Here is a 25,838-nt window from a genome sequence, read left to right as displayed (position 1 = left end):
GGTGACAGGCCTGCCTGGGCTCTGGGGCAGCGAGGAGGCGAGGCGGAGCGTTGAGGGAGCCCTGCTCTGGGCTTCGGTCAGGGGGTCAGGGCGCTGCGCCTCCTTCGCGTTACCACGCGTTCAAGGCCGGTGCCGGGGTCAGAGGGCTAGGGGATTATTTTAGCTAAAAAGTGCTGGAAATATTAACAATAGGTTTTCCGGGAAAACACAAATTACCACTTTTCAGACGCTATTTGAGTAAAAGATGTGGAAATTTTTGTGGTGGGTAAGTGTAGGAAAAAAACTGATCCTGAACTTTCGGTTGAACCTGATTTTATCATTGAACATTGTGTTCTTGTGAACCCTTTGATGTGTTATTTATAAGGTTATTAGACTAGATGGTAAATTTTGAACAAGGAAAACTCCCCAATCTGCAGTAAAACTATTTTATTCTACCAAGGGGACAATGTCTGTAATGTGCTTGGCTCCCCTCCCCCTTCAACTCAATTTGAGCCTTGATTAGCTTGAACATAATTAAAGTAAGACTGACTAATTTACTCCGTGCGTGCGTGCGTGTGTGTGTGTGTGTGTGTGTGTGTGTGTGTCAGGGTGGGGGTGGAGATGGGAGTTCCCTTCGCACCTTTCTGTTTTCTTTTATGGAGGCGCCCTCCTGTGGCCACTGAAAATATTGCATCATAAAATACCCCTGGGGCCCACGCTAAGTCCCATATACTATTTATAGTGCTAGTTTTCATCGTGTAATGCGGTGTATTAAGCGCTAGACAGCTAACCGAAAAGTCGGCGGTTCGAACCCATCCTTCCGTGGGATAAAGAGGTGGCAGCCTGCTTCAGTAAAGATTACAGCCTTGGAAACCCTATAGGGCAGCTCTCTGTACTGTAGGGTCGCTATGAGTCAGAATCGACTTGACAGCAGCAGGTTTGGTTTTAGTTTTAATATGGTGCACATGAAGCATTTACATTTTCACTTAAATAAATTAAAAGTCCCACTAAGCTACATAGGTGTAATTTTTTTTCAAACACTATCTTTTGCGTTTTAAAAAGCTGGGATGTTTAAATATTAAGCAGAGAAACCATATTCTAACCCAGATTTCTAAGAGTAAAGAGTGTCTCTTCATGGCCAATGGATGGTGCATGGGTTTCCTAGGTCTACAGCACCACACTGCTATGAACTGTGTAGCTTCAATCAGCAGGAAGTTATCCTCTCAAGATTCGGGGACCCAAAGCCTGAGATCAGGGCATCCGCAGGGCGGTGCTCACACTGCAGCTTTCAGGGACAACCCTCCCTGCTTTCTTCCAGTTTCTGGTGGTTCCAGGCACTCCTGGGCTTGTGGCCTGATCACTCCAACCTTTGCCCCTTACTTCGCCTGGCCTTCTCTATGTCTCTGTCTCTCAAATGTCTCTCAAATCTTCTTCTGCCTTTCTCTTACAATGATACCCGCTGCTGGACTTAGGCCAACGCTAAATCCAGGATGATCTCATCTCGAGATCCTTGACTTCATTACATGTGCAAAGACCCTGTTTCCAAACAACATCATATTCACAGGTTCCAGGGGTTAGGATTTGGACATGTCTTTGGGGGGGGGCCACTACTCAACCCATTAGAGGGCACAGTGGTTCTGTGGTACAATTCTCGCCTTCCATGTGGGAGACTGGGTTCGATTCCCAGTCAATAGACCTCACGTTCAACCACTACCCATCTGTCCCTGGAGGTTTGCCTGTTGCTATGATGCTGAACGGATTTCAGCAGAGCTCCACACAGAGATGGACTTGGAAGAAAAGCCGGGCAACCTACTTGTGAAAACCAGCCAGTGAAAACCCTATGGATCACAGCTGTCCAATCCACAACCAATCCTGAAGACGGCATAGGGCCTTGCAGCATGTCACCCCATTTTGCTGGGCTCTCCATGAGTCGTGGTCAACTCGATGGCAGCTAACAAAACACTTAACTCACTACTGATGGCATGGGAACCTCGGGAGGGGCTGGTGTGGTGGTGGATGGTCATGTGTTGTAGAATGGGTGCAGGAAAATGACACAGAACCGCTGGACCCAGGGTGTCCCCTCTCTCTATGTGTTTATGGGATTCAGCAGCAGTGAGGGCTTGACGTCTTAAGGAAGTACTACATGAACTTTTCCAGGTCCTCTGCCCAAAAGCCTGACTTATTTGTACCTCAGAGTATTCCGATGTCAGGGATTCTGTAAAGTGCAGACTCACTTTAATGCTTCCTTGTCAGGATTTGAGGCAGCACGTGAAGCCACCTCTCCAGCTTCCACTCTGGTTCCAGCCGCTTCTACTGCACAGAACTCAGCTCAAGGGATCCACTTCTTTTTGTTCACTAGCTGCCTTTCTATGGCATTGGAGGAGAGGATTCCATGGGGACAGTTTGCCACAGCTCAGCAGGGCTGTGCCCACCCCCAGAGGCAGCAGTCCCCTCAGGGAGCTACCTCCAGACTGTCCAGTGCTGGTCCGTCGTCTGTTGCTCACTCAGACAGGAAGTGTGCGTCACGAAGGTGTGCAGGAGAGAAGTCAATCCGTCCCTCTCTCCTTGGAGGGGCTGGGTACCTGCCCTCTTCAACACCGCATCAAAACTTAGCTTGTCTTTTGAGGCTGCCCACAATCTGGCCCCAACCTACCTGTTATGGATTGAATTGTGTCCCAAAAAAACATGTGTTGTGAATCCTAACCCCTGCATCTGTGGTTATAATCCCATGTGGGAGTGAGTTTTCTTGGTTATGTTAATCAGACAGGATTAGTATCGAGTGTATTTTCAGTCAATCTCTTATGAAATATAAAAAAGGTTAAATAAGAAAGTGAGAAAGCAGAGATGGGAGAGGACAGATGCCATGCTACTTGAAGATCACCAAGGAGCCAAGGAATAGGACTTTATAGCAGGGCAAAGAGAGAGAAAGGCCTTCCCTAGAGCTGGTACCCTGAACTCAGACTTCTAGCCTCCTAAACTGTGAGAGGAAACCCTGATGGCATAGTGGTTAAGAGTTGGGCTGCTAACCAAAAGGTCAGGAGTTTGAGTCCACCAGGTGCTCCTTAGAAATCCTACGGGGCAGTTCTACTGTGTCTTCTAAGGTCACTTTGAGTCACAATCAACTTGATGGTAACAGGTTCGGTTTTTTTGGAAACTATGAGAAAATAAATTTCTGTTTGTTAAAGCTTCCCATTTGTGTCATTTCTGTTATAACAGCACTAGATAACTAAGACATCACCCTACCAGCCTCCTGATTTCTGCTGCTGTCCAAAAGTCAACAAACCCACCTATTCGCTCACCTCAGATCCACCTTGGGCTCTCTCAGGCCTTTACTTCTGCCATTCTTCTTGCCTGGAATGCCCCTTCCCCACCTCTGCCTGCTGAGTAGAGCCCAAATCCTCTGAATTCCTACCACAGCATCTGCCCACAACGTCTGCCCTCCGGAAGACAACTGGTGGATCTAATAGCTGAGTTTTTGGAAGTAGATCACCAGGCCTTTTCCTGAGGTACCTCTGGGTGGACTCAAACTGCCAATCTTTCAGTTAGCAGGCTGGCGTGTTAACCGTTTGCCCCACCCAGGGGCTCCTGCACATATTTAATACACACTGAACAAATGAATGACCAGTCATCACATTTGTATGCAGCCCTTAGGCAAGGTCTGTTTGGCAGTAACCAGGCCAGACAGAAACATGATTTTCCGGTCCAGTCGCATGAGTGGCTCGTTGCTACAGAAAAGCCTTGAGCCAGTGTCTCCCACAAGACAGAGCCCACAGGTTGTGGCAACCCAGTATGGCTGTTAGCCAGTAAAGAAAGTGTGAACTCAGTCAGTTCTGGCATTACGAAGCAATTCCACTGTGCTTCCAGTTCCCAGCCCGACCCAGCCATGTGGGGAAGTGCGTATCTTCTGACATCAACCGGGCCAGTGTGGGCTCACCAGGCTCAGGGCCGTGGAGACCCTAGGTGAGCAGAGTCAGGAGGGAGCACACAGCCTTGACTCATTTACTGCTGGATGGAGAGAAGGAGGGATCCTCCTAGCTTGCACACAGGTAACCCGAGCCCCCACCCGTAGTTGAGCTTCATCGTGCTCACCGCCATGTATTGGGGGTCTCCCACGGGCAGGGTCTGTAGTGGACGTTTCGTGTACAGAAACTGTTTTCACAGATGTCCACCACCACAAAGCCAGGACCAAACCCCATCTCCCAGGCCCCAAAGCCCAGTCTCATAATAATTAAGCTACTATTATTCATCGTTCCAACAGGCCAAAGTCCCCCTTTTTGCACAAGAGCAGAAGAGAGTGACCAGAACTTAACCTCTCTTTCATAACTGAGAATCCTGAAAAGCTGGGGCTGTCACCATCTGAGCATTTCCAGTTCCAAGCACAGGCTGCCCAGGGAGGTCTAAATCCACCTGCTCATTCATGGCAAGTTGTGCCTCCTCTGTCCTCCAGTGGATAGCTGACATTATTGTCATTTTAAAATCAACTCTCCCTGCAACTTGTCCACTCCACAGCCTGATCATGTGGGGAAAAGGTGTGCAGGCATTCATTCATTCATTCGCTCATTCTCTATGTCTTTGTTGATCTCTGTGATGTGCCAGGTGTCATGCTGAGTGTCGGGCATATGAAAGTGTTATGCGTTGAATGCTCCTGGCTTCTTTCATTCAGCGTAGTGTTTCCAAGGCTTATCCACGTTGTGGCATTCATCTGGACTTCAGTTCTCTTTATGGCTGAGCAATATTCCACATTTTGTTTATTCATTTGTCAGTTGATGGAGATTTGGGTTGCTTCCACCTTTTGGCTATCATGAATAATGCTGTTAAGGACATTCATGTACAAGTTTTTGTGTGGACATACTTGCCAGAGATATCGTATGCATACATAAGCACGTATGTGTGTTGCTCCCCACCACTCTGCTCCTGTTTTCACACAAGTGGTAGCATTACACACACACACAATCCTGCACATTTTACAGAGGAGGAAGCTGAGGCAGAGCAGGGTGAAGGAACTTGCCTGAACTCATCAACCGTGGACAGATCCAACAGGTTGATAAATGCCTTTTGGTCTCTTTATGGTTCGTGTTCTGTCTTCCTGGTTTTGTCTTCAGAACAGTGTCATTTCCCTAGGACACTCCGCCCCCCACACCCCACACCCCTTCTTTCCCATCACAGACCTAGGTGGTACATGTTTATACGTCTGCTTGATACGAGAGGTCTTCTCTAGGAAGAAGCAGGGACAGACAATTCTCTTGGGAAACCCCACAGAGAATTCGTCACACTCCAATGTCTGGAATGGTTGTCCCACCCAAATTCTCTCCATTCTTCAAAACTATTTCAAGCCTCTCTTCCATCCCCTCCTCAGCCTCCACAATTCAGGGTGATCTTTCCCACCTTTGAGCCTCTCTCCTGATTGAGAGAATCAAATAGGTTGATAAATGGCTCTTGTTATCGCAGGCTGAGCACCCACTATGTGCCAGGCACTTAAGGAGGTGCTTCACATACATCATCTTAAGTATTTATAACCCCATTTCACAGATTAGGTTGTTGAGGCTCAGGAAGTTCAGCACATGCAGTGAATCTCTGGAGCAGGATTCAAACCAAGGCCTGATGACCCCAAAGTTCATGCTGCCCCTGCACACTCTCGCTCAGGGCAAGCCTTGGGGACGTGGATAACAGAGGCTGGGTCTCTCCAGTTGCTTCATGTGTCTTCTCTCCCAACGCTATTTTCATCTGCCAGAGAGCCAACAGCCTCTCTCGAATGCCCCACGGGCACCCATACACACAGGAAACTCACTGGCATTGGCCAGCCCAATAACAAGCACATGGCAGGTCCTTCATAAAACCTGGTGACTTGACTTATTCTGTGGCTTTGCTATCAATGAAGATTGATGGGTAAGAAAAAGAGCAAAGCATTTTGAACCAGCTAGAAGGAAACACAATCTCTTCGTGCCGCATTCTGCCCAAAAGGGAATTACCCGGCCCACCCCAGGGCTCCTGAGGGGGAAGGGCCTCTCCTTCCTCTCATCCACTCTTTCTGAGGCGGGGCGCCCAGAGAAAGGCGCTCTTTCCCCCATCACTCTCTGCTGAACATCCCACTGTGGAAAAGCTCAGAAACCACCATCTACCCAAGTTCATGTTCTCCCTGCTCACGTTCTGAGAAAATGCAGCTTCCCAAGCCAAGGGCTGTTACCAGGAAAGCAACCATAGGATGAGACGACGATAGGGTGAGGAGAGGGGAGGAATTGATCTCTCTGGCTGGAGGATGATGTCAAGAAGAAAGTGAAGAACGTTCAGTTCTCATTTTAGCATCTTGATAATGGATATTTTCTCCTTAAATTCACATTGTCAACACACATAGTGAGAGGACAAAGTTCCATAGATGAGATGGCAAACACAGCCCTACAGGATGAAGCAGCACGACACTGGGCCAGCAGCGAGCACTCAGTAGAGGGCGGAGTGCGTGGTGATTGCCAATCACCGGGAGAACCCCCTTGCTTACCGGAGGAACTTGAGGTCAAACTTTGCAGGGGCAAGCAGACTGTAGGTGGGTTTCCATTATCGTTTGTTCTTCCTGATAAAAGAACTTGATGAGAGATTCTACTCATGTACTTTTGCAAACTGAAAAACTAAGGTTCTCAGAGGTCAAGTGGGTAGAACCATGATTGCACCACCTCTTCTCAGGCCCTTTTTAAGACAGTTTCCTGTGTTTTAACAAGAAGTCCCTGTGCTCCAGGAACTCCCTCGTGGAGGGTGAGGTAAGAAGAGTGTTATTACTGAATGCAGCCTTGGAGGGGGGTCCTGTTCAGTTCGTTTTGCCCTCAGGCAAGAGATGTTCTGCAGCTGCCAGGTCTGATGTCTATCCCAGCTAAGGGGCCTGTAGCAGAGATTGCCCTGCTCCCACCACCACAGGACACTCCACCTCTAGAGAATATGGCTGTACCCTTTCTGATGTGACAGCTCTCATCATGCCCCTGGTCTTCCCTGAGCTGAGCACTCCTGTTCTTTGAACTGGGTCCTGTCCCACAGGTGCCCCCTCCCAGATACACTGCCACGGCCAGGCCCCAGGCTGGCCTGCTCTCCCCCATATCGACATAGCTCTGACCTCATTTCCTTCCAGCCTTTCCTCTCTGCCACCCCAACCACAAGGCATGAGCTGAGCCCACCCTCACCCCGGCACGCCTTATCCTCCTTCCTTGCTGGATTTTTCTCTTACATTTAGCCCGTATGACTCACTGTATATTTATCTGCATTTTTTTTAATGTCTTATGTCAGTCTCCCTCCTATTAAAATAGAAGCTGTATTAGAGCAGGCATTTTTATCAATTTTGTTCACAACCTAGCACATGGTTGTTGTTCTTAGGTGCTGACAAATCAGTTCTGACTCATAGTGACCCTATGAACAACAACAAGAGACTGCTCAGTCCTGCCCCATCCCCACAGTCTTTGCTATGCTTGAGTCCATTGTTGCAGCCACTGTGTCGATCCATCTCATTGAGGGTCTTCCTCTTTTTCAATGATCCTATACTTTACCAGGAAACCCTGGTGACTTAGTGGTTAAGTGCTACAGCTGCTAACCAAAAGGCTGGCAATTGGAATCCACCAGGCGCTCCTTGGGAGCTCTGGGGCAGTTCTACTCTATCCTATAGGGTCACTATGAGTCAAAATCAGCTCAACGGCAATGGGTTTGATTTTTTTTGGGGGGGGGTATACTTTACCAAGCATGATATCATTCTTTAGAAACTGTTCCCACCTGACAACACGCCCGAAGTATGTGAAACGAAGCATCCTGGCTGTACTTCTTCTGGCAGTCCATGGAATATCCAACATTCTTCATCAACACCATAATTCAAAGGCCTCAGTTCTTCTCCAGGCTTCCTTATTCATTGTCCAGCTTTCACATGCATACACGGCAGTTGAGAATACCATGGCTTAGGTCAGGCACACCTTAGTCCTCAAGGTGATAGCTTTGCTTTTTAACACATAGAAGAGGTCTTGCAGGAGATTTGCTCAGTGCAATATACTGTTTGATTTCTTGATTGCTGCTTCCATGGGTGTTGATTGTCAGTCCAAGTAAAATGAAATCCTTGACAACTTCGATATTTTCTCCTTTTATCATGATGTTGCTTATTGGTCCAGTTGTGAGGATTTTTGTATTCTTTATGTTGAGATGTAACCCATACTGAAGGCTGTAGTCTTTGACCTTCACCAGAAAGTGTTTCAAGTCCTCTTCGTTTTCAGCAAGCAAGGCTGTGTCATCTGCATATCACAGGTTGTTAATGAGTCTTCTCCAATCCTGATGTCGCATTCTTCTCCATATAGTCCAGCTTCTCAGATTATTTGCTCAGCATACAGACTGAATAAATATACAACCCTAATGCACACCTTTCCTGATTTTAAAACATGCAGTATTCCCTAGTACCGTTCGAACTACTGTCTCTTGGTCTATATGTACAGGTTCCACATTGGCACAATTAAGTGTTCTGGAATACCCATTCTTCACATAATTTGTTATATGACCCACACAGTCGAACACCTTTGCATATTCAATAAAACAAGGTAAACATTTTTCTGGTATTCTCTGCTTTCAGCCAAGATCCATCTGACATCAGCAGTGACAGCCCTAGTTCCACATCCTCTTCTGAATCTGGCTTCAATTTCTGGCAGACAAGTAAACACTTCTAGTGTGGCATCTGTTTGTTGAAACATCTCAATTGGTATCCATCAATTCAGGGAGCCTTGTTTTTCGCCAGTGCCTTCAGTGCAGCATGGACTTCTTCCTTCGATACCATCCACTCTTGATCATATGCTACCTCCTGAAATGGTTGAACATCTACCAATTCTTTTTGATACAGTGACTGTGTATTCCTTCCATCTTCTTTTAACACTTCCTATGTCGATCAGTATTTCGCCCATAGACTCCACCAGATTCTGGTGACCCTGGGTAGATGCTCCATAAAGATTTGAATGACCTAATAAATTCATTTATTTAATTAATGACTCCTGATACCCCTGCCAATTCAGGGACTATTTTGCCAATATCCATCTCACACTGTGACATCCAGAGCTACCCAACAAGGGTAACTGTGGTGTCCTGTGATGTGAATCTCTGAGCCCATGAATACAGTTCAAGAGGACCTGCATCATCACACAAAGCCTTGTAGCATTGCTTCCTTAAGTTTGAGGCCAGGTCAAATCCAAAGCACCTTGCCTTCCCAAGTCCCTCCTGTCCTTGGCCACTGGGCATTCCCAGTGACACCAAAGTGCTTGCTCCCACCAGTGTGTACAAATCAGAGACTTGTAGGAAGAGGAAGAGAGTCTGAGCATGATTTTCTGCCTGGGCTGCCCTTGCTCATCCAGGGGGAGGGAGGAACTCACTGTGCTCCCTCTGATAATCCACTTTCTTTTCTTACCGTCCAAGGTTTGTTCAACAATATTTATTGTGCCCTTGCAGCATTGTGCTATCCTGTGGAACAGGAGTTACTAAGAAGTTGCAGAACAACCCAGACTCAGAGACGCTTATAATCCACCTGGAAAGCCCCCATCAGCACCACAGGGCAGAGTAGAAGTGTGTTAGGAGTTTGGGAGACGCTACATGAATCTGAAAAGGTTTAAAGTAATCATGACTTATGTGCAAGAAATGACTTCCTGCTTGATTTTTGCATAATCAAGTAAAATTCTACTCCAACTCTCGTCTACTGGCTGGGCTGGTAGGAATTCAATCTCAGTTCTCGGAAGGGCCCAGGTCTGGCCTGAACAGAACATTTGGATGTCCTTTACCTCTCCTCTCCTCATGAGTCACCCCGGATGCACCTTATCCTTACCTGCTCAGGCTCTTGGAGAACAAGTGGAATTTGGAGGGAGAGAGGGTGCTCTCTGTACCCCTGTTCCTGCTCCTTTCTGGGCACATGGCTGGACTACATTTCCAGGCTCCCTTGCAGGCAAGTGGTGTCATGTGACTGCACCTGGCCAATGGCATGTGAAGGAGGTAATGCAGAACACTTCCAGGCCCTTAAAATGCCTTTCTGGAGCCTTCTAGTCACTCTTCTCTCACTGGTTGGCCAGATACAGGGGATCCAGGGAGGATGCCCAGGATATGGTGGACAGTGGGGATGGGAGAAATCTGAGTCCCTGAATGATAACGCCCCTGCTCCTCCACACCCACTCCTCTGTCCCTCCACATTGAACTGTGGCGCGTGTGAGAGATAAGCCTTCGTTTGTTGGGGTTTATTCGTTACAGCAGCTAGTCTGCAGTGACTACTGCAGAGGGTGAGAAAAGAGAAAGGGACATGTGTTCCTAGCGTATCAGAAATAAGGACATTCCTCCCTCCCCAAGGACTGAGATGATTGGCTATAAGAGACAAAAGAGAGTCCAGAGAGTGGGGAGCTACGGGTCTCACTCCTCACTCATACATGATGAAAATGCTTTCCTTGTTTGTCCTGAGTCCTGGCTGCAGGCTCATCCAGATGCTTGGGTCTGGAAGGATGGGGTGAGGGTGGAGTGTCTTTCTTTTAGCTACTATGTGTTCCAGGTGTTTCCTACAGGCCAATTTTTGGTTTTGATTTTTGTTCTACTGGATTTTTTTCATGGTGACATTTGTGTGAGAGTGGCTGTTACAGATTGAATTGTGTCCCCTCAAAAAATTTTTTGAAGTCCTAGCCTCCAGTACCTGTGAACATGATCTTGTTTGGAAATAGGGTCTTTAAAAATTTGCAGGAGGTTGGGTTCTAATCCAATCTGGCTGGTGTCCTTAAAACAGAGGAGAGAGACACAGAGGCGGACACATGAAAGAGGGCCATGCGATGATGGAGGCAGAGAGTGAAGGAATACTTCCACCAACCAAGGACCACCTGGTGCCACCAGAAGCAGGGAGAGACGAGGAAGGATTTTCCCCTAATGACTGCAGAGAGAGCACGGCTCTTCTGACGACCTGGATTTTGACTTCCAGCCTCCAGAAGTGTGACAGAATAAACTTCTGTTGTTTAAACCACTCGCTTTGTGGTATTTTGTTATGGCAGCCCTGGGTAATGAATAACTGTACCATTGCCATTGAGTCAATTCTGACTCATAGCGACCCTATAGGACAGGGTAGAACTGCCCCACAGGGTTTCCGAGGAGTGGCTGATTGATTCCAACTGCCAATCCTTTGGTTAGCAGCTGAATTCTTAACCACTGCACCACCAGGGCTCCTAGATAACAAAAACTGTAGCCTAATGTACTATTTCTATGAGATTAATTTGCTGCTTGCACAACATAACCTTACTTAACAAGATGCAAACCGTAAACACTCAACATTATACCGCTTCTCCACTTTTTTGAGAAAGGCTAACAACTACTGGGTCTTCTTACGTTTCAGGCATTATTAGTGCCGTTAACTCACTTCAACTGGTAAAACCCCATTTCACAGCGGAGGAACTAAGGCACACAGCCTGACTCCTGAGCCCAGGCCCTCACAGCCCTGCCCTGCCTCTCCCATTCTGCCAAGATAACCGGTCAATGCCTACCTCAGTGTTTCAGCTTCCTAGGACTGCTGTGACAAAGTGCCACTGCGTGGGCGGCTTCAAACAACAGAAATGTATTCTCTCACAGTTCTGGAGGTTAGATGTCCAAAATCAAGGTGTCGGCAGGTCCATGCTTTCTGTGAATGCTCTCAGGGAGAATCCTTCTTTGCCTCTTCCAGCTTCTGGTGGTTATCAGCAATCCTTGGCTTGTAGCTGCACCACTCCTGTCTCTGCCTTTGTCTTCACATGGCCGTCTTCCCTCCGTGGGTGTCTGTGAGCCTTCACGTGGCCGTCTTCCCTCTGTGGGTGTCTCTGCATCTTCACGTGGTGGTCTTATAAGGACACCAGTCACTGGACTTAGGGCCCACCCTAATCCAACGTGATCTCATCCTAACTAAGTACACCTACAAAGACCCTATTTCCAAATAAGGTCACATTCTTGAGTTCCAAGTGGGCATGAATTTTGGGGGAACAGTATTCAACTCAGTAATTCACCTCATGTGTTTTGGGTTTGATTTTTAACTCATATTCATTGAAAACTTATTTCGTATCAGGTACAGCACTTTGCATTCCCCCTTTGTTCTATCCTCCTAACAAGCCTACAAGGGGGGTATTCCATTTCACAGAGGAGAAAACTGAAGCTTGGAGAGGTCAGCAACTTTCTGGTCTGTGAGCCGTGGAGCCAGGGTTTGAACCTGGGACTACAGACTCCAGAAGCCTGCAGAGCTCCTATCACACATGCTGCTCTTAGACTCTTAGACTAACCTACAAGACCCAGGGCTACTCCTGTATCTTTGCCAGCTGGGTTTCTCCCAGCACATAGCAGGTTGTTGTTATTGTTGCCATTAGTTTGGCCAGGCTCATGGCAACCCTGTATACAACAAAACAAACATTGCCTGGTCTTGCACCCTCTTCATGATCACTGATACACTTGAATCCATTGTTGCAACCACTGTGTATTTTCAGTGCCTTCCAACTTAGGGGGCTCGTCTTCCAGCACTATACCAGCACTATATGTTCTATTGTGGTCCACAGTTTTCACTGGCTAATTTTTGGAAGTAGACCATTAGTCTGTCAGTCTGGAAGCTCCACTGAAACCTGTCCGCCATGGGTAACCCTGCTGGTACTTGAAATACCAACGGCATAGCTTCCAGCATCGTAGCAACACACAAGCTATCACAGTATAACGAACTGACAGACGGGGGGTAGACACAGCAGGTATGTAATCCATATTTGTTAGGGGCCCCTGTATGGGAAGAAGAGTGGCCCTGTTCCCAGGACTTGGCAGCCCAACATCAGCTTAGAAGCTGTGAGAAGCCCAGTCCCCACGTCTCCACAGCCCCCTCCGCACCCTCAGCCACTGTAGGCCTCCTATTTAGCTTGCGGCAGGCAAGCTGGCGTCCATTTTGTGAAGGTTAACAGCTGATGGCTTTAATTGAGTAGTCCTCACATTACCATGGCTCGTTATAATATTATATGAGCAATCTGATGAGCTGGCCACTGCGTGAAGGTTTAATTAAGTTGAGAACAGGGCTCAGTTGAACACAATTTAAGATTTGGCTTCTGTGTGTAGAGTGTGGGTGCAACTGCATGACCTGTAGGCACAGCCCCTACGCATGCACCCCCGTGTCCCCGCCACCAGTGGGCAGCAAGCCACAGAGACAGAGGTTTGGAATGTCCACCTCTCAGTGCCCCGTGTCCCTAAATGAACCAACAACCAACTGCAGCTTCAGTAACCCAGAAACTGCTGCTGCGGAAATGGTCTCTCTCTCCCCCTTTGCTCCTTCCTTCTTTCTCTTTTTCCCTCTTTGCTCTCCTTCTCTCTCTTTTTTCTCTCCCTGCTACCTGTCTCTCTCTCTCCCCCCCACTTTCAGTCTCTTTCTCTGATTGTCTCTTGTGCGTGTACACACACACACACTCACACACTCACACACGGCCCAGCTCCGCACCTGAGAATCACTCTGTGAGATTTGGTATAACTCTGCGTTAAATACAGGTACTGCTCACAGTTATCAACACTGTCATCCCCCCGGGACAGATGAGACCACAGGGACCCAGAGAAGCACTGGCTGCTCCTCAGGGAGCTCAGCAAGTCCATGTCGGAGCTGCAAAGACAGCCCAGGTCTCCTGACACTGCACCAGCCAGCCAGGATCCTTTCCCGGTCCCTGCCAGCCGGATTCCTCCTAGGAGTGTCGAGCTGCAGGCCGGATCTTCAGGCTGTGGTTGGCTCCTCTCTGGATCTGGAGCCCAGGCCCAGCCTCACTCCCTCAGAAAGCATGTGGAGAGGTAGGTGCATCCTGGTCCAGGTGGGGCCCCACGGAGGAGGCTGGATTTTCATCTCTTGTTGATGGGGGGGCGGGGGAGATGGAGGCTTTCCCTGCTGTGGCCTTGCCAGAGAGCCAGGGAGACGAGAAAGAGAGCAGGCAGGTGGCAGCCCGTCACTGGAAGGTCCTGTGGACAGACAACAGTGCCGAGGTCCTGCAAGTCAGAAAAGGGACCTGTGGGGAATAAACCAGAGTCCCTGGGTGGTGAAAATGGTTAAGGTCTGGGCTGCTAACAGAAAGGTCGGAGGTTCACATCTACCCAGAGGTGACTTGGAAGAAAGGCCTGGCAATCTACTTCCAAAAATTGACACTGAAAACCCCATGGAACACAGTTCTGCTCGACACACGTGGGTCACCATGAGTCAGAGTCGACTCAGCAACTGCTAAGGAAGGAACCAGGCCCATAGCTCCCGGGTGAATGCTCAGCCACTGTCCCATCCAGGGGACCTGGAAATGTGCTCAGCTCAGCAGAGACACCTTCTGGCTCCATAGATACCAAATGGCAGCTTCTATTTCCTGCAAGGAGAGAGCAATAACCATTTGTGCCGATTGGTGTCTACACAGTGATTATAGCCAAGCAACGCACTCTAAGAGCTAAAAACATTTTCAGTAATTACCATTCTCATTCTTTTCTCTGTCACAATTACAGGCATCAAACTTCTAGGCCTCAGATGACAGCCTGCAGCTGCAGTCCAGGCCTGGGGACACCACGCCCTCTTGGGCTCCCAGGACACCCAGTCATGGCCTCCTGAGAGTCCTGCGTGCCAGCCTCCATGGCAGCCTTCCCAACTGCACCCACCGGCGGCTGCCAGGGTGCACTCAGGCAGCGAGGTGGCCCGGTGCATTGCCGAGCCCCGCCTGCTGCAGCGCCGGCCAGCCAGCGCACAGTGAGTCCCGCTCAGCTTGCTGACCTGCCTCAACCCAGGCCGTGGCACTGTCCCAGGGTGCCAGCCGTTCGACGTGGCTTTCCCCACTTCCACCTCCGCACGAGTGCGGGCTGGAGGAAGGAGGGCTCCGCTTTGCACTGCTCACTGCGACTGCTGCCTTTGTAAAAAGTGCCAGAAAAGGGCAGGACAGACTCAGACACCTTCTTTATTTCAGTAACTGAAACGGCTCCCAAACCTCCACTTGCTTCTCTCTCCCCTTCAAGCTCATCTTCCTCCCGGGTGACCCCAGAGGGTGAATGAGCTAACCTGTGTGTTGTCCTGTCCTCAGAGCCATTTTTGCTCTATCCCCCCCGCCCCCACCCCACCCCTTTACTCCCAGTCCAGGCTCCCTGCTCAACTGGCTTCCAGCTGGGTTTAACCAATGGGAGGCGCTCCCCTCTCCACCCACCTCACTACCACACCTCCAGGCCATGTCTCTGGTCTCCAGGGCGGCTCCACCAGTAAGACCATCATCATCCCAGCTTTTCCTGAAGGATGCTGACCCCCAGGTTCTGGAACACCACCTCTTCCCTTTGTCCCTCTGCCTAGGGCTGGTGTGGCTTCCCTGCTGTTAGTGATCTCTAGGGTGCCTCACCTGCTCTCCTGGACTTCCCTGCTCTTCCACCCCTACAAATTCGGTGCCTTGCATAAAGTCTCCCTGAGCTGCTCACCACCACCCATCTGTCAGTGTGTTGTACTGTGGTGGTCTGCATGTTGCCACAATGCTGGAAGCTATGCCACCAGTATGTCAAATATCAGCAGGGTCACCCATGGTGGACAGTTTGCAGCAGAGCTTCCCGACTAAGACAGATTAGGAAGAAAGGCCTGATGACCTACTTCTGAAAAGTAGCCAATGAAAAATCCATGGATCACAACAGAACATTGTCAGATACAGTGTTTGTCTAAGCTATCTAGTGCTGCTGTAACAGAAATGCCACAAGTGGATGGCTTTAACAAACAGTAATTTATTCTCACAGTCTAGGAGGCTAGAAGTCCAAATTCAGGCTGCCAGCTCTAGGGAAAGGCTTTCTCCCTCTCTCGGCTCTGGGGGAAGGTCCTTGTCATCAATTGTCCCTTGGTCTAGGAGCTTCTCAGTGCAGGGACCCTGGGTCCAAAAGATGCGCTGCTTTCTTGGGTGGTAAGAGGTCCCCTTGTCTCTCTGGTCTCCTCTCTCTTTTATATCTCAAAAAAAGATCGACTCAGGATGACAACTTAATCTCGTAGAGTGGGTCCTGCCTCATTAACGTAACTGCCCCTAATCCCACCTAATCAACGTCATAGAGGCAGGATTTACAACACACAGGAAAATCACATCAGTTGACAAAATGGTGGACCATCACACAATACTGGGAATCATGGTCTAGCTAGGTTGGCACACATTTTGGGGGACACAATTCAATCCATAACAGTGTTGGAAAATGCGCCCCCAGGTTGGAAGTCACAGTGGCTGCAACAGTGGAGTCAAGCATACCAGTGCTTGAGAAGATGGTGTAAGACGGGACAACGTTTCCCTCTGTTGTACATGGGGTCACCATGAGTCAGAGCCAACTTGACAGCAACTAACAACAAACTATCTACACGTTTCCTGTTTCAAGGTTAAACCCCGACCCACACTCCTGTGCTGGACAGAGAGCACAGGAATTTGCTCAGCCTGACCTTGCCTTTCTTCCTGTTCCTAGGAGCCCACTGAGGCCCCCAGATCCCCACCCTCAGTACCTGTTCCTTCTCCTACCTCTGAAGGGAGAGAGTGGAACACAGCCCAGGTCCAAACCAATGAGTAGGATTTTTTCCATTGCCAGATTTTGGGGGTGGGGAGGGCACAGGAAGCAGTTAATCCTCAGGCTGGGTCCCCAAGGCAAGTTGCACCAATAAATGGTTACTCTTTGGTGCGGGGGCGGGGGGGGAGTTACTAATTTTTTAAAGTATGATTTCCACTGCTAGTTTGAACCTGGGTCAAAACATTGTAAAAATCATCACCTATTAAAAGCCTCCATTCTAGAGGTTATTTACCCAAATAAAAACTGCATGAGGTAAGCATTTTGCGCCAATTTGCAGTGAAGTTGCAAGCAGGAGAAAGCGGTGGAGTTGGCCCCCAATGTCCTTCATGAGCAGCTCAGCTTGTGGGCACCAAGGAGAGGCAGCACTGAGGGGCCCCGGGGAAGAGGAAGAGGAAGAGAAAGACCTGGGGTCCCCTGGCTCCTCACTGTGGCTGCAGCTGTACCACTGGCAACCTGCACACGCAGACACCAGGCTGTGAATTACTCAGGAAGCCATGTAACCGGGGATGTTTTTGCACACCAATCTTTGTGCTGAGCAGGAGAGAGGCACCAGGACTTATAAGAGCATCCTTGAGTTCAGGTGATGGCGGGCTGCGTGCGACAGGGAACCTCCCGTTGCTCATCCCAGGCCCCTTCATGGCAGGGTGGCTTCTGAGAGGACTTGGCACTCCTGTTCTCCGCACACTCTCCTTCCAGCCCCTCACATCGACCACCCTCAATGCTAGTCAGGGTTCACGGGTGCTAACCATAGAAACCAACTCTGCCTCTCAGCCGTGAAAGAGGGGCTTGCTGGGGGATGCTGGCAGCACATCAGCTGAAGGAAGGTTGAGCAGTCAGCCTCAGGAGGGAAGAAACCAGGACATATCCAAGCACCTGAGTACTGGAAGCTAGGACCAGCTCTCCAGAGCCCTGAGAGTGATGATTCAGCTCCAGGTCTTTACAAGGTTCAAGATCATACTCCTCGAACAAAATCTGATTGACCTTTATTGGGTCAACCCCTGCCTTGTCCCGGAAGTTCAGGGAATAGGGGAGGGGTCATTATCCCCACATCTGTTCTTCCCTTCTTCCATAGGAATAGCACTTAAAAATTTTTTTTTTGTTTTATGTTGTTGTTAAGAATAACACAGCAAAACATACACCAAGTTTCTACACGTACAATTCAGTGGCATTGATTACTGAATATCTTTCCAGTGTGTAACCACTCTCACCCTCCTTTTCTGAGTTGTCCCTCTCCAATTAACGTGAACTCACTGTCCCCTAAGGTTCCTGTCTAACCTTTTGAGTTGCTCTTGTCAATTTAACCCCATGTGAAAACACAAACCAAATCAGTTGCTGTTAGGTCGATTCCTACTCATAGAGACCCTATAAGGCAGAGTAGAAGTGTCCCGTAGGGTTTCCAAGGAGCAGCTGGTGGTTTCGAACCCCCAACCTCTTGGTTACCAGCCGAGCTCTTTACCACTGTACCACCAAAAAAAGACCAGGGCTCTTTAATCCCATATAGCTACGTCATAAAAAAGCATAATGCTCAAGGCAGACATTCTTTATTAGTTAAGCTAAACTATTGCTTGGTTTTGAGAAGACTTCAGGAGATATTTTGGTTTAAGTTTTAAAGATTATCTCAGGGCAATAGTTCTGGGACTTCATCTAGCCTCCACAGCTCCAGAAAATCTGGAGTCCATGAGAATTTGAGATGCTGTTCTACGTTTTCCCAATTCTGATCAAGATTCTTCCATAGAACCTTTGATCAAAATGTTCAGTAATGGTACCACTGCACCATCCAGTTCTTCTGGGCTCGTGGCAAAGAAGGAAGTTGTTTTTGGAGGCAATTAATCACACATCATTTCCTCCTCCTATCCTTGACGCTCCTTCCTCTGTTGCTCCAGGCAAATAGGGACTAATTGTTGTGCCTTCAATGGCAACTTGCAAGCTTTTAAGACCCCAAGCACTACACAACAAACTAGGAGGTAGAACAGAAGCACTAAACACAATATTAGGCCAATGAACTGGGATGTCCCATGAAACCATGACCATAAACCCCCAAACCAAGGAACCAAATCCCATGTGGCATTTCACTGTACGTAAGAAGCCTCAGCAGTCACTTTCTGTTGTTGTTGTTTGTTGTTATAAATATATCTATCATACAACTTTTGCCAATTCAACTTTTTGCAGGTTTACAACTTAATGACAGCAATTACGGTAATCGGCTGTGTAGCCCTACCCTTAATCAATTAGATTTTTCATCACTGTAAACAGAAAGTCAATACTCCATAAGCAATAATATTCCCTTTCCCCCTCCCTCCTGCCCCTGGTAACCACTAAGAAACTTTGGTCTCTATACATTTGTCTGTTCTTGTCTTTTTACTTAAGTGAAGCCATACAATATTTGCCCTATTGTGATTGACTTACTTCACTCAGCGTAATGTCTTTAGGCTTCATCCACATTGTAGCATGTGTCAAGACTCCACTCCTACTGGCTGTGTAGTATTCCATTGTATGCAGGTACCACATTTTGTTTCTCCATTCATCTGTTCTTTGGCATTTAGTTTGTTTCCACCTCTCGGCTATTGTGAATAGTGCTGCAATTAACAGTGGTGTACAAGTCTCTGAGTCTCTGCTTTCAAGTCTTTTTGGTACAAACATAGGCGTAGAATTGCTGGATCATCTGGTAGTTTTTTGAGGAACCGCCACGCTGTTCACAATGACTGTACCATTTTGCATTCCCACCTGCAATGGATAAGTGTTACAATTTCCCCACATCCTCACCAACATTTGCTATTTTCTGTTTTTTTTTTAATGAAAAGATTATTAAGATAATTAGACATCCTAAAAAGAACAAACAACAACAACAACAACAAAAAACACTGCTTTCGAGTTGATTCCGACTCTTGACAACCCTGTAGGACAGAGCAGAACTGCCTGTATTTAATCTTTATGGAAGCAGGCTGCCATAGCTTTCTCCCCAGAGATGAGTCTGAACCACTGGCCTTTCAGTTAGCAACTGAGCGCTTAACCAATACATCACCGGGGCTCCTTCTAGTGAGAATGAAATGGTATCTCATTGTGGCTTTCACTTGCATCTCTCTGATGATTATTGACGCTGAGCATCTTTTCATGTGTTTGGTGGCCATTTGAATGTTGTCTTTGGTGATACATCTATTCAAGTCCTTTGCCCACTTTATGATTGGGTTATTTGTCTTTTTGTTGTGAAGTTGTCAAAGTTTTATACGTATTCTGGTTATTAGATTCTTATTGAATATGTGGCTTCCTAAGATATTCTCCCAGTAGGTAACTTCTTTTTTCACATTTTTGGTAAAGTCTTTTGATATACAAAAGTTTTCTTATTTTTTATGAGGTCCCATTTTTTTATTTTGTCTTTTGCCATTTGTGCTTTTGTTATTAAATAATCCACTGTTAAAATCTAGGCCCCACAGCATTGCCCCTGCATTTTCTTCTAAGAATTTCATGGTTCGAGTTTCACATTAGGTCTTTAATCCATTTTGAATTTGTTTTTGTGTACTGCATGAGGCTTGGATCCTGTTTCATTTTTCTCATGTGGAAATCCAATTTTCCCAACACCGTTTGTAGATGAGACTCCTTTCCCCATCAAATGGACTTAGCACCTTTGTCAAAAACTAGTTGACCATAGATGTGTGGATTTATTTCTGGACTCTCAATTCCATTCCATTGGTTTATGTGTCTATTATTATACCAATACCAGGCTGTTTTGATTACTGTAGATATCTATATGTTTTAAAATCAGGAAGTGTGAGTATTCATACTTCATTGTTCTCGTTCAACACTGCTTTAGCTCTGCCATTCAGTATAAAGTTGAGGGTTGGTTTTTCTATTTCTGTAAAGAATGCTCTTGGAATTTTGACTGGGATTGCATTGAATATATGGATCACTTTGTGTAGTATTGACATCTTAGCAATATGAAGTCTTCCAATCCATAAACATAGAATTTCTTTCCATTTATTTAAGTCTTCTGTAATCTCTTTCAGCAGGGTTTTATAATGTTCATTGTATAACTACTTCACAACCCTGCTTGGATTTATTCCTAGGTATTCTATTCTCTTAGATGTTATTGCAAATGGAATCATTTCCCTAATTTTCTTTTCAGATTTCTCATTGCTGGTGTATAGAAACCCAACTGATTTTTGTTTGTTAACCTTGTACCCTGCATGTTTGCTAAATTCCTTTATTAGCTCTAGGAGTTTTCTTGCCAACTCTTTAGGATTTTCTATATATAGGATCATGTTATCTGTGAATAGAGATAATCTTACTTCTTCCTTTCCAATATGGATGCCTTTTATTTCTTTTTCTTATCTTATTGCTCTGGCTAGGACTCCTAATACAATATTTAATAGAAGTGGTGAGAGCAGGCACACTTGTCTTGTTCCCAATATTAATAACACTTTTAATTGGGCATATGGTGGCTCAAAATGAAGGCTGTCTTTCCTATGGCCCTGTCGGCAGCCAGGTGAGCCCATTCTGGTCAGTGGATTACAGGAGGATAGGTCCTGTGGTGGCTCCCAGGAACCTTCCCTAAGAAATAAGTCACTCATCCCATTTGCCTTCTTCCTCCCAGGATCCTACTCCATCCCCCTGTATTGTTAACTACCTTGGTGAAGGGACAAAGGTAAGTTCCTTAAGGTCAAAGGACCTATAATGTCAAGGCCACACTTGGCAAAACAGCATGAATGATAGAAGGAGCCTGGGCCCCGGACACACAGAGTGCTACAAGGTGTTGGCCCTGGACTGTCGATCTAATTATGTTTATACCATGAGGCACTGTCTACACTGATTTGTCTTCTGTTATTTATTTGTGAGACATTGTATTGCCTGGCCGACGCATCTCATGTGCAGCCGTCACCCATCTGTCAGTGGTGGCCTGAGTGTTGCTATGATGCTGAACAGCTTTCAGTGGCACCTCCAGACTAAGATGGACTAGGAAGAAAGGCCTGGCAATCTACTTCTGAAAATAAGCCAGTGAAAACCCTATAGCATCACAATGATCCTATCCACAACAAATCTTGGTGGTGGTGCATGACCAAATGCAATTCCTTCCATTGTGCATTGGGTTGTATGAGTCAAGGGCCAATTCAGCAATGCCTAACTATAACAACAAAAACATGTCACTGTCAGCTGAGCCTAATCTTAACTAATACATTCCCCAAATAAAAAATAAAGTGCTTTTACCAAAAAGGAGAAAAGCCAGCTGGGCAGGCAAAACCATCAGGCATCTTCTGCACTCACTGACCCCTAACTGCCCTTATCACTAGGCTCCTACCACGATGCCTCCACCCACCCTGCCCCTCTGCCTGCACACAGAGGTGGGCATATTCTGAAAGCTGATGAGCCTTGGCCCTTCAGTGTCCACAGCAGCTCACCCTGTTGTGCGGTAGGCCCTGGCACAGCAGACTGGTTTTAGGCCGGGGCCACATCTGACCAGGCCAGGCCAGCTAGAGGCTCTCTCCCCTGGGAGGCTGGAACTGGACCGGACCCTGGAGAATCTGTTACAATCCTGAACTAGATCTTTGTGAGCACAGGGTGGCGGTCCTGGTCCACGTGCTGAAGAAGCCAAGGGCGCAGGCTTTTGCAGAGAGGAGGGGCCGGTGACCACGGAAGGGGAGAAGAGCCAGACCACAATTCCTGATGGGTTTCCAGTTGCTGGGCTTGGTCCCCCTGAGCCCTGACAGTACCTCCTCCCATGAGTTTGGCAAATAAATTTCACCCCCAAACAGTCACACGTGAATGAGCCTTTTCACTGGGACTTTGGAGACAGCGTAAAGGTGACACTGACTTTAAAACCAGGCCTGCTGGTGCTCCCCACCTCCAGCGGCCACACAGCAGGCCTGCCGGTGCTCCCCGCCTCCCGCGGGCCATATGGCACAGCACACAGACCTCGGGCTTTGGAGTCAGGCTTACCCTGAACTCCCAGCTGGGGAACCTGTAAGCAGATGGCTCAAGAAGGTAAGCAGGTTTTACTTCAAGATACTGTTGTTACATATGATGGCCACATTTGATGTCACTAAACTGTAAGTGTGAAGAGTGTGAAATGGTAAATTTTTTGTTACCTATATATTTACCACAATTACAAAAAATGGATCATGACTTTTAAAAAAAGACTTGTTGCATTTAAATGAAATAACACGTGTCAGTGCCCCAGGGATAGTTCCCGGCACGGGGTGTGTGGATGACAAGTGTTGGGTCCCACATATTTCTTCCTTTTCCTTTCCAGGTGAACCTGTGCCTCCATGGAAGTCACAGTCTGTTCCCTGGGCAGGGGAGCAGGGCTGCAGCACCCCACATGTACTGATAACCCCTCCTTTGGAAGCATTCTGGAGGATGGCGGTCGGGTCTGTGGTGTAATCGCCAGCACGCCATGGGTCAAATCATCTTTTCCAGGCCAGTTCATGGCTCCAACTACGATACATTGCTTTGTTCCTGTGGGAAAGTGCTTAGTCCCAAACAAGTTAAAAAGGAACTTCTGAAGTGCCTGAGCACGCTTGTCCCCACGCTCCCCCCAACCCCGGGTTTGGGAAGCTCTTAGCTGAATAACCGTACACATTCTCACAGCTCTGCTTGGCCCTTCCCTCTCCCTGTCTATTCTCAGCCGTGACTGGTGAATGTGCTGTTTGTGCCAGGCTGCATCATGGTGGCCTTTTGAGCATGTGCACCTCCCCTTGGCCCAGCTCAGGCCACCGGTCCGGATTCCCAGGCCCCGCTCTCTGTCTCAGCCACCTTCTCATCTGCCACGCCATGCGGTCACCTTATGTGTCAATACTTTGCATCTCAGATGTCCTTGGCTACCTGCTTCTTAAAGAAACAGGCTTTTTGAGGAGCGATTAAGAGAAAGAGTGCTCTGGGCTTCTGTCAGCATTTGTTCAGCCTCACACCAGTTAAGAGTTTATAAAATTTGCATTGTACAAGCAGCAAAAGAAGAAATAGATAAATTGGACTTTATCAAAATTTTAAATTTTTTGAGCTGCAAATAATGTCATCAAAAAGTGAAATGCTAATCCAGAAAATTAGAGAAAATATTTGCAAATCATATATCTGGTAAGAGACTTGTATCCAGAATATATAAAGAACTCCTAAACTCAATTATAAAAAGATAAATAACCCAATTTAAAAATGGGCAAAAGATCTGAATAGACATTTCTCCAAAGAAGACATACAAATGAATAACAAGCCTTGATGCTTAGCATCATTAGCCAGGGAAATGCAAATCAAAACCACAATGAGATATCACTGCACACCCACCAGGACAGCTATAATAATAAAGATGAATAAGAAGTGCTGGCAGGATGTGGAGAAGTTGGGACACTTCTACACTGCTGGTAAGAATGTAAAGTGATGCAACTACTTTGGAAAACAGCTTCGCAGATCCTCGAATTGTTAAACATAGAGTTTTTATATGACCCTGCACTTCTATTCCTAGATATCTACCTAAGAGAAATAAAAATATATGTCCATACAAGAACTTGTACACAAATGTTCAGAACATTATTCATAATAGCCTAAAAGCTGAAACAGCCTTAATGTCCATCTATTGGGTATGGCTATTTCATCTCACACCCCATTAATTCGGATGAATGGATAAACAAAATGTGTTATAATGGAATATTATTTGGCAATAAAAAGGAATGAAGTAATGATACATGCTACAACATGAATGAACCTTGAAAACATCAAGTTAAGTGAAAGAAGCCAGTCACAAAAGACCTCATGTTATATGATTTTATTATATTATATGAAATGTCCAGCATAGGGAAATCTATAGAAACAGAAAGTAGATTAGTGGTTTCCTAGGGTTGGGGGGGAAGAAGAGGGTTGAGGAAAATGAGAGGTGACTGCTAATGGGGTGATGAAAATGTTCTGATATTGATTGTGGTGATGGTTGCACAACTCTGTGAATATACGGAAAACCATTGAATTGTGCACTTCAAATGGGTGAGTTGCTTGGTGTGTGAACTATATCTCAAGGGAGCTGCATCGTGGTTTCTTCACAACACACTTCGTATGCAATCCTCTGATCACGTGGCTTTATCAGTTGAAGGGCATTTTGTATTTGTTCCTGTTCAAACTCTTCAGTTCCTGGAAACCCTCCAACAGGGTCAGTACTCCTCGATTTCCTTACAAGTTCTACGCAAGGTCCTCCCAGCCAGCTATGGGCTTTCTCTGGGCATGTGAAATACGGTTAGAAGGAAGGGGTCTGTCTTAGTTTCCTAGGCTGTCATAACAAAACACCACAAAGTGGGTGGCTTTAAAGAACAGAAATGTCATTGTTTCACAGTTTGGGAACTAGAAGTCCAAATCCGGTATCAGCCCTACTGATTCCTCCTGAGGGAGACTCTGTTTCATGTCCCTGTCCTAGTTTTTAGTTTCTGCTGGTGATCCTTTGTGTTTCTCAGCTGCTTGGAGATATATCTTCTACCTGTGTTTGTCTCCATGTCTGTTTTCCCTTTCATAAGACACCTTCAGAGGGATTAGGACCCACCCAACACCCTGTGGCCTCATTAACTTAACTAATAATATTTTCAAAGAAAAACTCTATTTCCAAACGAGGCCACATTCACAGGTACAGGGATTAGGACTTTAGCATGTTGTTGTTGTTAGTTGCCATGGGGCCAGCTCTTACTCATGGCAACGCCATGTACAACAAAACAAAATGTCGCCACGTCCTGTGCCACCTTCACGCTCTTTGGCGTGCTGGAGTCCACTGTTGCACCCACTGTGTATTTTGAGTGTCTTCCAACACCTTCACGCTCTTTGGCATGCTGGAGTCCACTGTTGCAGCCACTGTGTACTTTGAGTGCCTGCCAACCTAGGGGGCTTGTCTTCCAGCACTGTATCAGACAATGTTCTGTTGGGATCCATAAGGTTTTCACTGGCTAATTTTTGGAAATAGATTAAGGCCTTTCTTTCTAATCTGCCTTAGTCTGAGCTCTGCTAAAACTTGTCCACCACAAGTAGCCCTGCTGGTAGTTGAAATGTTGGTGGCATAGCTTCCGGCATCACAGCAACACGCAAGCTGCTATCATACCACAAACTAACAGATGGGTGCTGGAGGACTTTGACATATCTCACATCTTTTTGGAGAACACAGTTAATCTAGAACAGAACTTAACCCCCTCCCCTACCAGCTGAGATGCTGCGTGTTTTTAGTGAGGGTGAGGGGCTTGGTGGGGGCTGGGTGGGGACTGCTCACCATCTCTCTTTCCTGGCAGACCTACCTGCTCCGTCACTCAGCCCAGTCACCTGGGTTTTGTGGCTATTTCAGCTCACCCCCCATTAACCTGGAGACTATTTCTGCCTTTGCTGGGGAATTTGGG

This window comes from Loxodonta africana, chromosome 22 (assembly GCF_030014295.1).
Source record: "Loxodonta africana isolate mLoxAfr1 chromosome 22, mLoxAfr1.hap2, whole genome shotgun sequence".
In the NCBI taxonomy this organism is placed as follows: Eukaryota; Metazoa; Chordata; class Mammalia; order Proboscidea; family Elephantidae; genus Loxodonta; species Loxodonta africana.
This window is presented reverse-complemented; position numbering follows the sequence as displayed.